The following is a 13,641-nucleotide window of genomic DNA, read 5'->3' on the forward strand; positions in this document are numbered from 1 at the left end:
TGCACCGTCTTTCGCTACGTTATAACCCTTAGCCTAGAAACAAACTAGGTATTGAGCAAGCATTATAAGGAAAACATTACACAGTAGAGGTGTGGGTGGACCCTCATGTTTTGTTTTTGGCAAAACCACCATCAAGTGTTTTGGTTAGGATTTGGTTTTGGTTTTTAATTTCTAGAAAATTGATAAAAACAGCTGAAATCATATAATGTTGACCTGGTTTTGTTCCTACAGTATTAGTGACATCAAAAGTATTCATTTCCAGTCCTTTCCAGTTAATTTTGACCACTCTCTCCTGTGTAAACTGGCACCTGGAATCACAATGGAGGGATTTACAAGCAATCCAAAACCAAAGATTCAGATTTTAATTCCGAATCAGGACTTGGTTCGACTCGGATCCCCTAAAGCGATTCGTACCAGGACTCTGCCTTGGATCCCCTAAATTCGGGTGAGTTCGGATTTCTACAAAACCAAAGCGCACATCTCTACATTATAGGGAAAGAAGAGCAGTTATCACAAACATATTGCAGTAGTTTAATCCTTACAAAATAAAAGTCGTATTCTTTATGTTGGTGTTAAGATCATAAACATTTGCACTGATCTGTTTTCCTGTCCAAGTGAAACATTTAATAACGTTCAATCATAGTTGGTGCACGTAAATTGACTGATGATTAGGATGTACTTATAGCGTGGCTCTGCTTTTTTCTCATATAACAGAGCTCTGGGGACTAGGTCTGTAATGTTCTTGAAATAACAGTAATAAATGAAAAGCTTCTTTCTGTCCAAAGACAACTAGCAAACTTCCTTGTGTTAAACTGTAAATCTTTTATTAGGTTACTCTGCCAGTGAAAATAAATGAAAACCAAATACAGACGAAAAAATAAATTGATTTCCATTAGATGTAAGCTATGAACTGTCTTAGCCAGTTCTGGTCGAACATGTGTTATTATATTTTCAGCTTGATTTTTGTACATTTTTCCTAGTATCATTATCATACTGTATCTCTAGTTACTCAGTATAGTGGCTTTGAATAAATATGACTGATCAACAGAAATCAATGTATAGATGCAATATTTCCCTACATGTTTACAGCTAAAAGTATTTTATTTTACGATTTCTAGAATAAATTCATATCACTGAGTACACGCCATCATCTGAATATGGCATTAGAAGCAAACCAGATGCAGTTGCATGACAAGATGTGTGCAAGTCTATGAGGAGCCGTTCATGTCAAAATTACAGCTTTCTGGATATAACATATACTGTAGCAAATTTATACAGTTTTTGATATGACGTATGCTGAGACGGATATGTTATATTCAGAAAGCTGTAATTTTGACATGAACGGCCCCTCATACAAGGCTGCATAAACATTTTTTTCTGTACCTGTTTATTTTGATCAAATAATTCCTGATTTACTTCCAACTATGCATCAACCCCAAAACATGCCTGGTGGTAAACAAGCACGCACATTAAACGTATAATACAACTCCTGAGCACCTTCTACATGCCTGGACATTTTCCAGAAGAAAGAGGCACTACTGCCACCCACTAACCAGGTAATACCACCTTAAATGCACTGCCGCCACCCCTTGAATCTTATAGAAGTATGTTGTCCTCCAAAACAAAATCTCAAATTGGTAATTTGAGTCTGAATTTAGTTGCTATCCTGTCTAGCTACTATCTTTATAAAATGTTACATTTTGTGCCCTCCCTGTCCCACAAATCTGGCCGTAACAAGACGATGATGTGGACTGTGCTAGCCCCTCCCCTGAACATGTGATGTAATTATGTCACAAAAAGGAGGTGTGGCCTGCCAGGGCCAGGGAGAAGGTGAAGCTGCTGGTACATCCGGTTGACTCCATGGCAACTTGGAGGCAGCACTAGCTAGAAGCCAAGTGCCCTCAGGATGCTCTGAACGGCTCTGTACTTGCTTGCCACCAAGACTAGAGGGAAGCTGAGAGCCCGGGGTGCTCCAGGTGATGGCTTTCAGTTTCTAGGTGCTACCTTTAGACCCTGTGCCCTGGGTGGTGGCACAGCTCTCAGACTTCTAGTGATGGTCCTGCCCTCAGACACCGCTATCTTGACACACAAAATCACGCACTTAGACACATTTATGACAAAACCAGCCCCATGTAATTAATAGTGTAAAATGTTCTGGTGGGGCATGTATTTGCTTGTTCATACACTTTTGGAACATGTTCTAAATTATTTATTCTTCATGTATAGTACAGGGATGATGCATAGTGGTAAATGAGTTTGGAAGGTGACAGCTTTAATGTGTGATCTTTTTACTGCTGGAAATAATTCAATATCTCTGGGCATTTAACCCGGGAGCTAAAAGTACAGTGAAAATTTTCCCTATAATTTGCAGAGTGGATAGTGATTTATAAATTCATTTTCAGAATGTGTAAATAAGAGATAGAGGGGTGCAAAATAATGTAGTAAATTTTATTAAATTATGATCCTAATGCCAATTACAATTAAAAATGATCTGTTTGTTCCGTAGTTGAATAAGCACAGCTGAAGGCAAAATATGCAGCTCCGTGCAGACCTCAGATGAGAATGGGATCTGAATGATAGGTCGTCAGCCAATAGGTTAACACCATATGGTTGACATGCACTAGATCTACATTGAAAAGGGTCGATATGACAATGGTCGACACAGCAAAATGTCAACATGCTTTTTTTAACTTTTTTATTTTTTTTTCAACTTTTTCATACTGTACCATCCATGTGGACTACGATTTGGAATAGTAACATGTTTCCGAGCGCAGTGGTAGTGGAGCGAGCAAAGCGAGCCATGAGAGGGGACACGGTACACTTATTAGGGTTCCATGTGCTAATACGGAGAAAATTACACCTAAATCAACTAAATAACTAATGTCAACCTTTTCATGTGTTGACCTATTATACCACACCCAATGAGAATTCCCTTGTACAGTTCCCTGCTGGGACATCTCCAGCCAAGCCTCATTCTGATCAGTGGCTGTTTGTACATGTATGTACTGGCTATCATGACAACGTGTTCCATCCAATCAACTTTGTAACAGGAATGTACTTAATAGAATAACTTTATTTTATATTATTGTTTTAAACATACGTTTAAATAAACATTGTTCCTAATATTATATCTCAAAAGTGGTTTTACATAAACTTATTGCAACTATCATGACTTAAACATATTTTTACACTTTACTGAAATGCAAGCTATTTTAACATACAGGTGGTCATTCCGAGTTGTTCGCTCGTTGCCGATTTTCGCTATGCTGCGATTTGCTGCTAAATGGGCATGCGCATGGTACGCAGCGTGCATGCGCTTAGTTATTTAACTAAAAACTTTGCAGTTTTGCTGTTGTTCGTGCGCCACTTTTCAGTCGCACTGCTGATCGGTGAGTGATTGACAGGAAAGGGGCGTTTCTGGGTGGTAACTGAGCGTTTTCCGGGAGTGTGCTAAAAAACACAGGCGTGTCAGGCAAAAACTCAGGAGTGTCTGGAGAAACGGGGGAGTGGCTGGCCGAACGCAGGGCGTGTTTGTGACGTCAAACCAGGAAGTAAACGGACTGAGCTGATCGCAATCTAGGAGTAGGTCTGGAGCTACTCAGAAACTGCAGGAAATTATTTAGTAGCAGTTCTGCTAATCTTTCGTTCGCTATTCTGCTATGCTAAGATACACTCCCAGAGGGCGGAGGCCTAGAGTTTGCAATGCTGCTAAAAGCAGCTAGCGAGCGAACAACTCGGAATGACCACCACAGTTTATAAAGACACACACGCAACTTCTAGTGATGTCTTTCCATCACTTCTGTATAATCTGCCTCCCTGATAGTCCAATAATCTGTGTGAGACCGCTTAAATGCACTTCTGCACATGCATGTGCAATTCTGCGTTTGTGTACAATCATGGATTCATGCCAACATTCATTCATTTTGGAGCCATGTTGCCTGGGATGTAGACAGTACAGAAAGGGGCTTGATATAAAGTTTTCTTGATATGTTATGGATCCTCAAAAATTGCCTAGATTTTAGCAAAATGATCAGCATAGCTGTATCCATACCTCCCAACTGTCCCTATTTTCGCAGGACAGGCCCGTTTTTTTAGGACTGTCCCGCTGTCCCACACACAGGCCACAGTGTCCTACGGTAGGGGGTGGGGGGGCAGTTGGGAGGCTCCTGCACTTGCTGCTCTGCCTAGCAGAGCAGCAGTGAATAGACGCTGTGCGCATGCGCACAGCGTCTATTCACTAGAGACGGAGGGAGAGGGGGCATGCCAGCAGCTCATAGAGCGCTGAGCATGCCCCCATAGTGATGAAAAAAATGGGGGCGTGGCTCACGATTGAGACACTCCCGTGAAGCCACGCCCCATTTCCTATAGGCCATGCCCCCTTTTCGGGACAGCCATCTCTCCTCCCAATGTTGGGAGGTATGCTGTATCCTAGGGATTAAACAACCTGCCTGAGTTTAGTTTACTGTATAAAGTAATGTGATTTGATTCACAGACCTATTATTACTGGTCCAAATAAAAAATAATAATAGTATAAACGGTATAGCAAGTCTATCTGTTGAATTTATGTTTTTAAGCTCTAAGGGGGTTATTCAGGTTTGTTAGCAAATTAAAAAACCACACTAATGGGCAAAACCATGTTGCACTGTAGTGGGGCTGATGTAACAAATGCCGAGAGATTTAGATTTGGGTGGGTTATATTGTTTATGTGCATGGTAAATACTAGCGGCTTTATTTTTACACTGCAATTTAATTTCAGTACTTTGAACACACCCAACCCAAATCTAAATCTCTCTGCACATGTTACATCTGCCACACCCGCAGCGCAACATGGTTTTGCCCAATACTGTGCTTTTTTGGTCTGCTAACAAACCTGAACAAGGCCCATAATCACATTAGTTGGTGACAAACAGATGATTTTTTTTTATTGTTTTGAATTATTTTGTAGCCTATCTCAGAGGATCTCAAACACAGTGCTCAAGGCATGCCAACGGTCCAGGTTTGAAGTATATCCATTGCTCAGCACAGATGGTTTAATCAAATTGACTGAAGTACTAATTAAGTCACCTGATGCCAAACATGGATATACTTAAAGCCGGGACTTTTGGGGTGCCTTGAGGACTGGGTTTGAGAACCGCTGGCCTAACTCATAAATGTTGCTGAGAATCATTCTTGGAAACTTTTCATGTAGCTTACTCCAGTGCTTTAGCAAGCTGCACCATGAACAAACGTCTAGAAGACAATTGAAGAACTGTCAGGTTAGAACTGTTCTAACACTGATGAGGGAGATAAAGTTAGTAGATTACTTATCACTAATAGCTTCAGAATTCACAAGATATAACAGAGTACAGCATATCTCACTATTTAAAACCCTGCACAATTATCTTTATTTAAGTATATGGTAAGTACATTTCTATTTGCAGGAATTGTATCATATTGCTACTTTTTATATTTTGGTATGGGATCTATTCAGAGCTGGATTAAAAACAGGGCAGCTGGGATAGTTGCCCAGGGCCCCCACCATAGCTACATCACCTGCGAGTTGGCACTGTGCCATATGGGAACTAGGGTTTCTCAGTGGTATAATGTGAACTGGAGACACATTTGCGATGCTAAGAGTATATATTTTACTCTGTAACAACATCACCAGCATATTTTAGTGACAATTTTATTGGTAGGGACTCTACAAATTAGTTGCAGTGTGGCCTCCACAAATCTTAATCCAGTCCTGGATCTATTAGGCGGAATGTTTGCCACTTGGTCTTCCATAATTTGGAGCACTGCGATTGTAAAATATATTTTCCTCTGGTACTTCCCTCATGATTAAATTGTTTATAACGCCTCATTGTATCTTGGTTATTATCAGAATCTTTACAATGGTGGTAGACTAATTGGCTTATATTCCCATTATCCCAATAAGGGCGTGACTGTTAATTTATGTGGCATTAAAAAGAACTGAGCTCCTACTTATCCGTAGTAAAGCCCCAGTAATTGTACACAGAAGCAGTTGTTCTCACCTCACCCTCATTCTGTGACCACAGATCCTGTCTTATTTACTGTAGCTGCTCAAAGTGTTATCCAACCAAAGATGTCTACCAAATGGGTGTGACCCTTTTTACCAATAGGAATTCACCATCTCTCTGCATTTCCTCCAAGTCACATGGCTGCTGGTCATTCTGCTGTCTGTTGTCAGTGGTAGATAGTGACATGTACATATTTCCCAATTAATTTAAGTGCATAACCCCCCTCATATGTCAGTCCTGATAGCATTGAATGTTTATATAACAATATTATCAAGCATTATCAACAATTTACCTAGTTAAACATTACAAATTCCCAGATGAAAGAGCCTCTACATGTTACATGTGCAGTGCTTATATGTGTGTGTGTATATATATATATATATATATATATATACATACACATACAATGGAATGTATAGTTTATCTAAGGAAAGTGTACTTTAGATAAGTAATATAAAATACATTAATTTAAAACAGGAATGCTTTCTTGCAGAAATGGAAAAACAAAGTTTTATTAGGAATATATCATTCAGTGAAGCTATATAAACTTGGATTGCTTCACAAATGGAAAAAAAAATCCATTAGAATTCCAAAGTTGTACAGGAGCCTAAAATATTATATTTTATAGATAATTCAACCACTAATGGTATTCTGTGACATATGCCAGTTCCAAGCACACTGCATTTCTGTAAACACAGCCTCTATTTTTTTCCCTTCACTAAGGCTTTTCCTGGGATTTTAATTAACACAAGGTTTTGTGAAGGAGCTCTTTGTGCCAGACAATCTATATCAATTAACATTTCTACCAAGATTTGGCCATGGATTTCTTGCTACCTTCTATTGTGTTGCAATGCCAGTGTTAGCCAAATGTATGTCACTGTCTTATGTCTCCAGTGCTTCATATTAATGGAAACAAGAAAATGGCCAGTCAGTGTAGTTTGACAGAGATTAGAAAGTATAGTCACAATGGGAAGCGGTTAAAATACTGCTAGTTGGGATCCCGGTGGACACAATGCCGATGCCGGGATCCCAACTAGCTGTGAAATACCGCAGCCGGAATACCGGCGACACAGGCTATTCTCATCATAAGCTCATAAAGGAAAACCTAGCCAAATGTATTTTGCTTTGCGCTGCATAACCTGATCATTCTAAAGCACACAGCAACTGCCAGCAACAGATCCTGGGTAAACCATGTTGGCAGAGTTTAACTGTAGATATATCCATTATATAAATCTCAGCTTATTTACCTTCCACATCCTGTTCGCTCAGCCAACCAAGCTGGTGTCAAAACTCTTTTCTGTGAATTTCCCATTCACCACACGGGACACCAGTGGGTCTAGGAAACAGATTGTAGAAGATAAGCAAAAGTTATTTATTGTGTAAACTCTTTTACTTTAACCATTTCTAAGGTTCTAGGGCCTGACAAAAATAAGTACATATAGACTTACAACTATATACCTTATAGTCACATAGACTAATTTCACAGAGGTCTTTATTCAATCTATGGTACTAAAAAGCTCTCCTGCAACTATATTGGCTTTGCATCTGTTTTACAAGTGCTACCCTCCCCATGATGTTGTGGAAATGTCAGATTCTTATTGGTCCTCACTCGCAAACCCCCCTCTACAGCATCACCGCCCCCCCTCCCCTCCGACACCTTTCAGACAGATCTACAAGCCAACATGAGGAAAGCACTACTATGGGGCATAAAATGAACTATGGCACTACTATGGGACATATTATTACCTAATGAACTACTATGGGGCATAAAATTAGCTAGGACACTATTATGGGTATGGGACATACTATGAATTGTTGGCACAACCGTGTGTTATATTTTGACCTGGGGTACTACTGTGAGGAATATTATGACCTAGGTTTACTAATGTGGAGCATAATATGACATCAGGGCACTACTCTGTGCTATAAAATGAAATGTAGCACTACTATGAGTAAAAAAAACAAACTAGGGCACTACTGTGGGGCATACTATGAGTTACTGGCACTACTTTTTGTCATATTATGACCTGGGTGCACTACTGTGCTGTGAAGCATATAACAACTTTGGACATTACTGTGTGGCATAGTTGCCTAATCGGGCATTACTGTGTGGCATAGTTGCTTAATTTAATTTAAACAGTTTCAATGTATTTCATTTATAATTCTATATATTAATATTTAACAGATTTCAGATTTGTAACTTTCATTTTGTGTAAGATCACGCACACTACTATGTTAATATTAGTACAGTATATTATTGTGCAATGTTCCATATGTGCTGATTTCAATGGGAATGCCCTAGTTCGTAGGTTTTGAAAGGGTTGTGGAGTTTTCACAGAGTGGAAGCATTTCACTCAAAGTGCCTGTTGCATTGGGTGTCCTGTCCATTTGGTTAATGTAATTGAAAGTGGTTATTAGTGATGAGCACCGGAAATTTTTCGGGTTTTGTGTTTTGGTTTTGGGTTCTGTTCCGCGGCCGTGTTTTGGGTTCGAACGCGTTTTGGCAAAACCTCACCAAATTTTTTTTGTCGGATTCGGGTGTGTTTTGGATTCGGGTGTTTTTTTCAAAAAACCCTAAAAAACAGCTTAAATCATAGAATTTGGGGGTCATTTTGATCCCAAAGTATTATTAACCTCAATAACCATAATTTCCACTAATTTTCAGTCTATTCTGAACACCTCACACCTCACAATATTATTTTTAGTCCTAAAATTTGCACCGAGGTCGCTGGGTGGCTAAGCTAAGCGACCCAAGTGGCCGACACAAACACCTGGCCCATCTAGGAGTGGCACTGCAGTGTCACGCAGGATGGCCCTTCCAAAAAACACTCCCCAAACAGCACATGACGCAAAGAAAAAAAGAGGCGCAATGAGGTAGCTGTGTGAGTAAGCTAAGCGACCCTAGTGGCCGACACAAACACCTGGCCCATCTAGGAGTGGCACTGCAGTGTCACGCAGGATGGCCCTTCCAAAAAACACTCCCCAAACAGCACATGACGCAAAGAAAAAAAGAGGCGCAATGAGGTAGCTACTAGCTGTGTGAGTAAGCTAAGCGACCCTAGTGGCCGACACAAACACTTGGCCCATCTAGGAGTGGCACTGCAGTGTCACGCAGGATGGCCCTTCCAAAAAACACTCCCCAAACAGCACATGACGCAAAGAAAAAAAGAGGCGCAATGAGGTAGCTGTGCGAGTAAGCTAAGCGACCCTAGTGGCCGACACAAACACCTGGCCCATCTAGGAGTGGCACTGCAGTGTCACGCAGGATGGACCTTCCAAAAAACACTCCCCAAACAGCACATGACGCAAAGAAAAAAAGAGGCGAAATGAGGTAGCTGTGTGAGTAAGCTAAGCGACCCTAGTGGCCGACACAAACACCTGGCCCATCTAGGAGTGGCACTGCAGTGTCACGCAGGATGGCCCTTCCAAAAAACACCCCCCAAACAGCACATGACGCAAAGAAAAATGAAAGAAAAAAGAGGTGCAAGATGGAATTGTCCTTGGGCCCTCCCACCCACCCTTATGTTGTATAAACAGGACATGCACACTTTAACCAACCCATCATTTCAGTGACAGGGTCTGCCACACGACTGTGACTGAAATGACGGGTTGGTTTGGACCCCCACCAAAAAAGAAGCAATTAATCTCTCCTTGCACAAACTGGCTCTACAGAGGCAAGATGTCCACCTCATCATCATCCTCCGATATATCACCGTGTACATCCCCCTCCTCACAGATTATCAATTCGTCCCCACTGGAATCCACCATCTCAGCTCCCTGTGTACTTTGTGGAGGCAATTACTGCTGGTGAATGTCTCCACGGAGGAATTGATTATAATTAATTTTAATGCACATCATCTTCTCCACATTTTCTGGATGTAACCTCGTACGCCGATTGCTGACAAGGTGAGCGGCGGCACTAAACACTCTTTCGGAGTACACACTTGTGGGAGGGCAACTTAGGTAGAATAAAGCCAGTTTGTGCAAGGGCCTCCAAATTGCCTCTTTTTCCTGCCAGTATAAGTACGGACTGTCTGACGTGCCTACTTGGATGCGGTCACTCATATAATCCTCCACCATTCTTTCAATGGGGAGAGAATCATATGCAGTGACAGTAGACGACATGTCCGTAATCGTTGTCAGGTCCTTCAGTCCGGACCAGATGTCAGCATCAGCAGTCGCTCCAGACTGCCCTGCATCACCGCCAGCGGGTGGGCTCGGAATTCTGAGCCTTTTCCTCGCACCCCCAGTTGCGGGAGAATGTGAAGGAGGAGATGTTGACAGGTCGCGTTCCGCTTGACTTGACAATTTTGTCACCAGCAGTTCTTTGAACCCCAGCAGACTTGTGTCTGCCGGAAAGAGAGATCCAAGGTAGGTTTTAAATCTAGGATCGAGCACGGTGGCCAAAATGTAGTGCTCTGATTTCAACAGATTGACCACCCGTGAATCCTTGTTAAGCGAATTAAGGGCTCCATCCACAAGTCCCACATGCCTAGCGGAATCGCTCTGTGTTAGCTCCTCCTTCAATGTCTCCAGCTTCTTCTGCAAAAGCCTGATGAGGGGAATGACCTGACTCAGGCTGGCAGTGTCTGAACTGACTTCACGTGTGGCAAGTTCAAAAGGTTGCAGAACCTTGCACAACGTTGAAATCATTCTCCACTGCGCTTGAGACAGGTGCATTCCACCTCCTATATCGTGCTCAGTTGTATAGGCTTGAATGGCCTTTTGCTGCTCCTCCAACCTCTGAAGCATATAGAGGGTTGAATTCCACCTCGTTACCACTTCTTGCTTCAGATGATGGCAGGGCAGGTTCAGGCGTTTTTGGTGGTGCTCCAGTCTTCTGTACGTGGTGCCTGTACGCCGAAAGTGTCCCGCAATTCTTCTGGCCACCGACAGCATCTCTTGCACGCCCCTCTCGTTTTTTAAATAATTCTGCACCACCAAATTCAAGGTATGTGCAAAACATGGGACGTGCTGGAATTTGCCCATATTTAATGCACACACAATATTGCTGGCGTTGTCCGATGCCACAAATCCACAGGAGAGTCCAATTGGGGTAAGCCATTCTGCGATGATCTTCCTCAGTTGCCGTAAGAGGTTTTTAGCTGTGTGCGTATTCTGGAAAGCGGTGATACAAAGCGTAGCCTGCCTAGGAAAGAGTTGGCATTTGCGAGATGCTGCTACTGGTGCCGCCGCTGCTGTTCTTGCGGCGGGAGTCCATACATCTACCCAGTGGGCTGTCACAGTCATATAGTCCTGAGCCTTCCCTGCTCCACTTGTCCACATGTCCGTGGTTAAGTGGACATTGGGTACAACTGCATTTTTTAGGACACTGGTGAGTCTTTTTCTGAGGTCTGTGTACATTTTCGGTATCGCCTGCCTAGAGAAATGGAACCTAGATGGTATTTGGTACCGGGGACACAGTACCTCCAACAAGTCTCTAGTTGCCTCTACAGTAATGATGGATACCGGAACCACGTTTCTCACTGCCCAGGATGCCAAGGCCTCAGTTATCCGCTTTGCAGCAGGATGACTGCTGTGATATTTCATCTTCCTCGCAAAGGACTGTTGGACAGTCAATTGCTTGGTGGAAGTAGTAAAAGTGGTCTTACGAGTACGACTTCCCCTCTGGGATGACCATCGACTCCCAGCAGCAACAACAGCAGCGCCAGCAGCAGTAGGCGTTACACGCAAGGATGCATCGGAGGAATCCCAGGCAGGAGAGGACTCGTCATAATTGCCAGTGACATGGCCTGCAGGACTATTGGCATTCCTGGGGAAGGAGGAAATTGACACTGAGGGAGTTGGTGGGGTGGTTTGCGTGAGCTTGGTTACAAGAGGAAGGGATTTACTGGTCAGTGGACTGCTTCCGCTGTCGCCCAAAGTTTTTGAACTTGTCACTGACTTATGATGAATGCGCTGCAGGTGACGTATAAGGGAGGATGTTCCGAGGTGGTTAACGTCCTTACCCCTACTTATTACAGCTTGACAAAGGCAACACACGGCTTGACAAATGTTGTCCGCATTTCTGTTGAAATACTTCCACACCGAAGAGCTGATTTTTTTGGTATTTTCACTAGAGATGAGCGGGTTCGGTTCCTCGGAATCCGAACCCGCCCGAACTTCATGTTTTTTTTCACGGGTCCGAGCGACTCGGATCTTCCCGCCTTGCTCGGTTAACCCGAGCGCGCCCGAACGTCATCATGACGCTGTCGGATTCTCGCGAGGCTCGGATTCTATCGCGAGACTCGGATTCTATATAAGGAGCCGCGCGTCGCCGCCATTTTCACTCGTGCATTGAGATTGATAGGGAGAGGACGTGTCTGGCGTCCTCTCCATTAGAATAGAGATAGATTAGATAGAGAGAGAGAGATTGTGCAGAGTCGCAGACAGAGTTAGTTTACCACAGTCAGTGACCAGTGCAGTTGCTAGTTAACTTTTATTTAATATAATATATCCGTTCACTTCTCTCTGCTATATCCGTTCTCTGCCTGAAAAAAAAAACGATACACAGCACAGTCAGTCACACAGTGTGACTCAGTCTGTGTGCACTCAGCTCAGCCCAGTGTGCTGCACAGTCATCAATGTATAAATTAAAAGCTTATAATTAATTGTGGGGGAGACTGGGGAGCACTGCAGGTTGTTAGCAGGAGCCAGGAGTACAATTATATTAATTAACAGTGCACACTTTTGCTGCAGGAGTGGTGACCAGTGCCTGACCACCAGTATAGTATTGTTGTATACTACTAATATCTCTTTAAATATCAACCAGTCTATATTAGCAGCAGACACAGTACAGTGCGGTAGTTCACGGCTGTGGCTACCTCTGTGTCGGCACACGGCAGGCAGTCCGTCCGACCAGAATTGTATTATTTATTATTATATACCTACCACCTAACCGTGGTTTTTTTTTCATTCTTTATACCGTCATAGTGTCATCCTAATTGTTACGAGTATACTACTATCTCTTTATCAACCAGTGTACAGTGCGGTAGTTCACGGCTGTGGCTACCTCTGTGTCGGCACACGGCAGGCAGTCCGTCCGACCAGAATTGTATTATTTATTATTATATACCTACCACCTAACCGTGGTTTTTTTTTCATTCTTTATACCGTCATAGTGTCATCCTAATTGTTACGAGTATACTACTATCTCTTTATCAACCAGTGTACAGTGCGGTAGTTCACGGCTGTGGCTACCTCTGTGTCGGCACACGGCAGGCAGTCCGTCCGACCAGAATTGTATTATTTATTATTATATACCTACCACCTAACCGTGGTTTTTTTTTTCATTCTTTATACCGTCATAGTGTCATCCTAATTGTTACGAGTATACTACTATCTCTTTATCAACCAGTGTACAGTGCGGTAGTTCACGGCTGTGGCTACCTCTGTGTCGGCACACGGCAGGCAGTCCGTCCGACCAGAATTGTATTATTTATTATTATATACCTACCACCTAACCGTGGTTTTTTTTTTCATTCTTTATACCGTCATAGTGTCATCCTAATTGTTACGAGTATACTACTATCTCTTTATCAACCAGTGTACAGTGCGGTAGTTCACGGCTGTGGCTACCTCTGTGTCGGCACACGGCAGGCAGTCCGTCCGACCAGAATTG

General features: G+C 42.7%; 1 long non-coding RNA gene across 1 annotated transcript in view; it reads right to left on the minus strand.

Moving 5' to 3' along the window:
- Positions 1–13,641, minus strand: part of LOC134927679 (uncharacterized) — a 261,812-nt gene that overhangs the window by 104,365 nt on the left and 143,806 nt on the right. Inside the window, exon 2 of the long non-coding RNA XR_010177706.1 lies at positions 7,268–7,356. This is a non-coding gene — a long non-coding RNA (uncharacterized LOC134927679). The remainder of the gene's footprint in view (positions 1–7,267; positions 7,357–13,641) is intronic.

Source organism: Pseudophryne corroboree, chromosome 5, assembly GCF_028390025.1.
Source record: "Pseudophryne corroboree isolate aPseCor3 chromosome 5, aPseCor3.hap2, whole genome shotgun sequence".
NCBI classification, from domain to species: Eukaryota; Metazoa; Chordata; class Amphibia; order Anura; family Myobatrachidae; genus Pseudophryne; species Pseudophryne corroboree.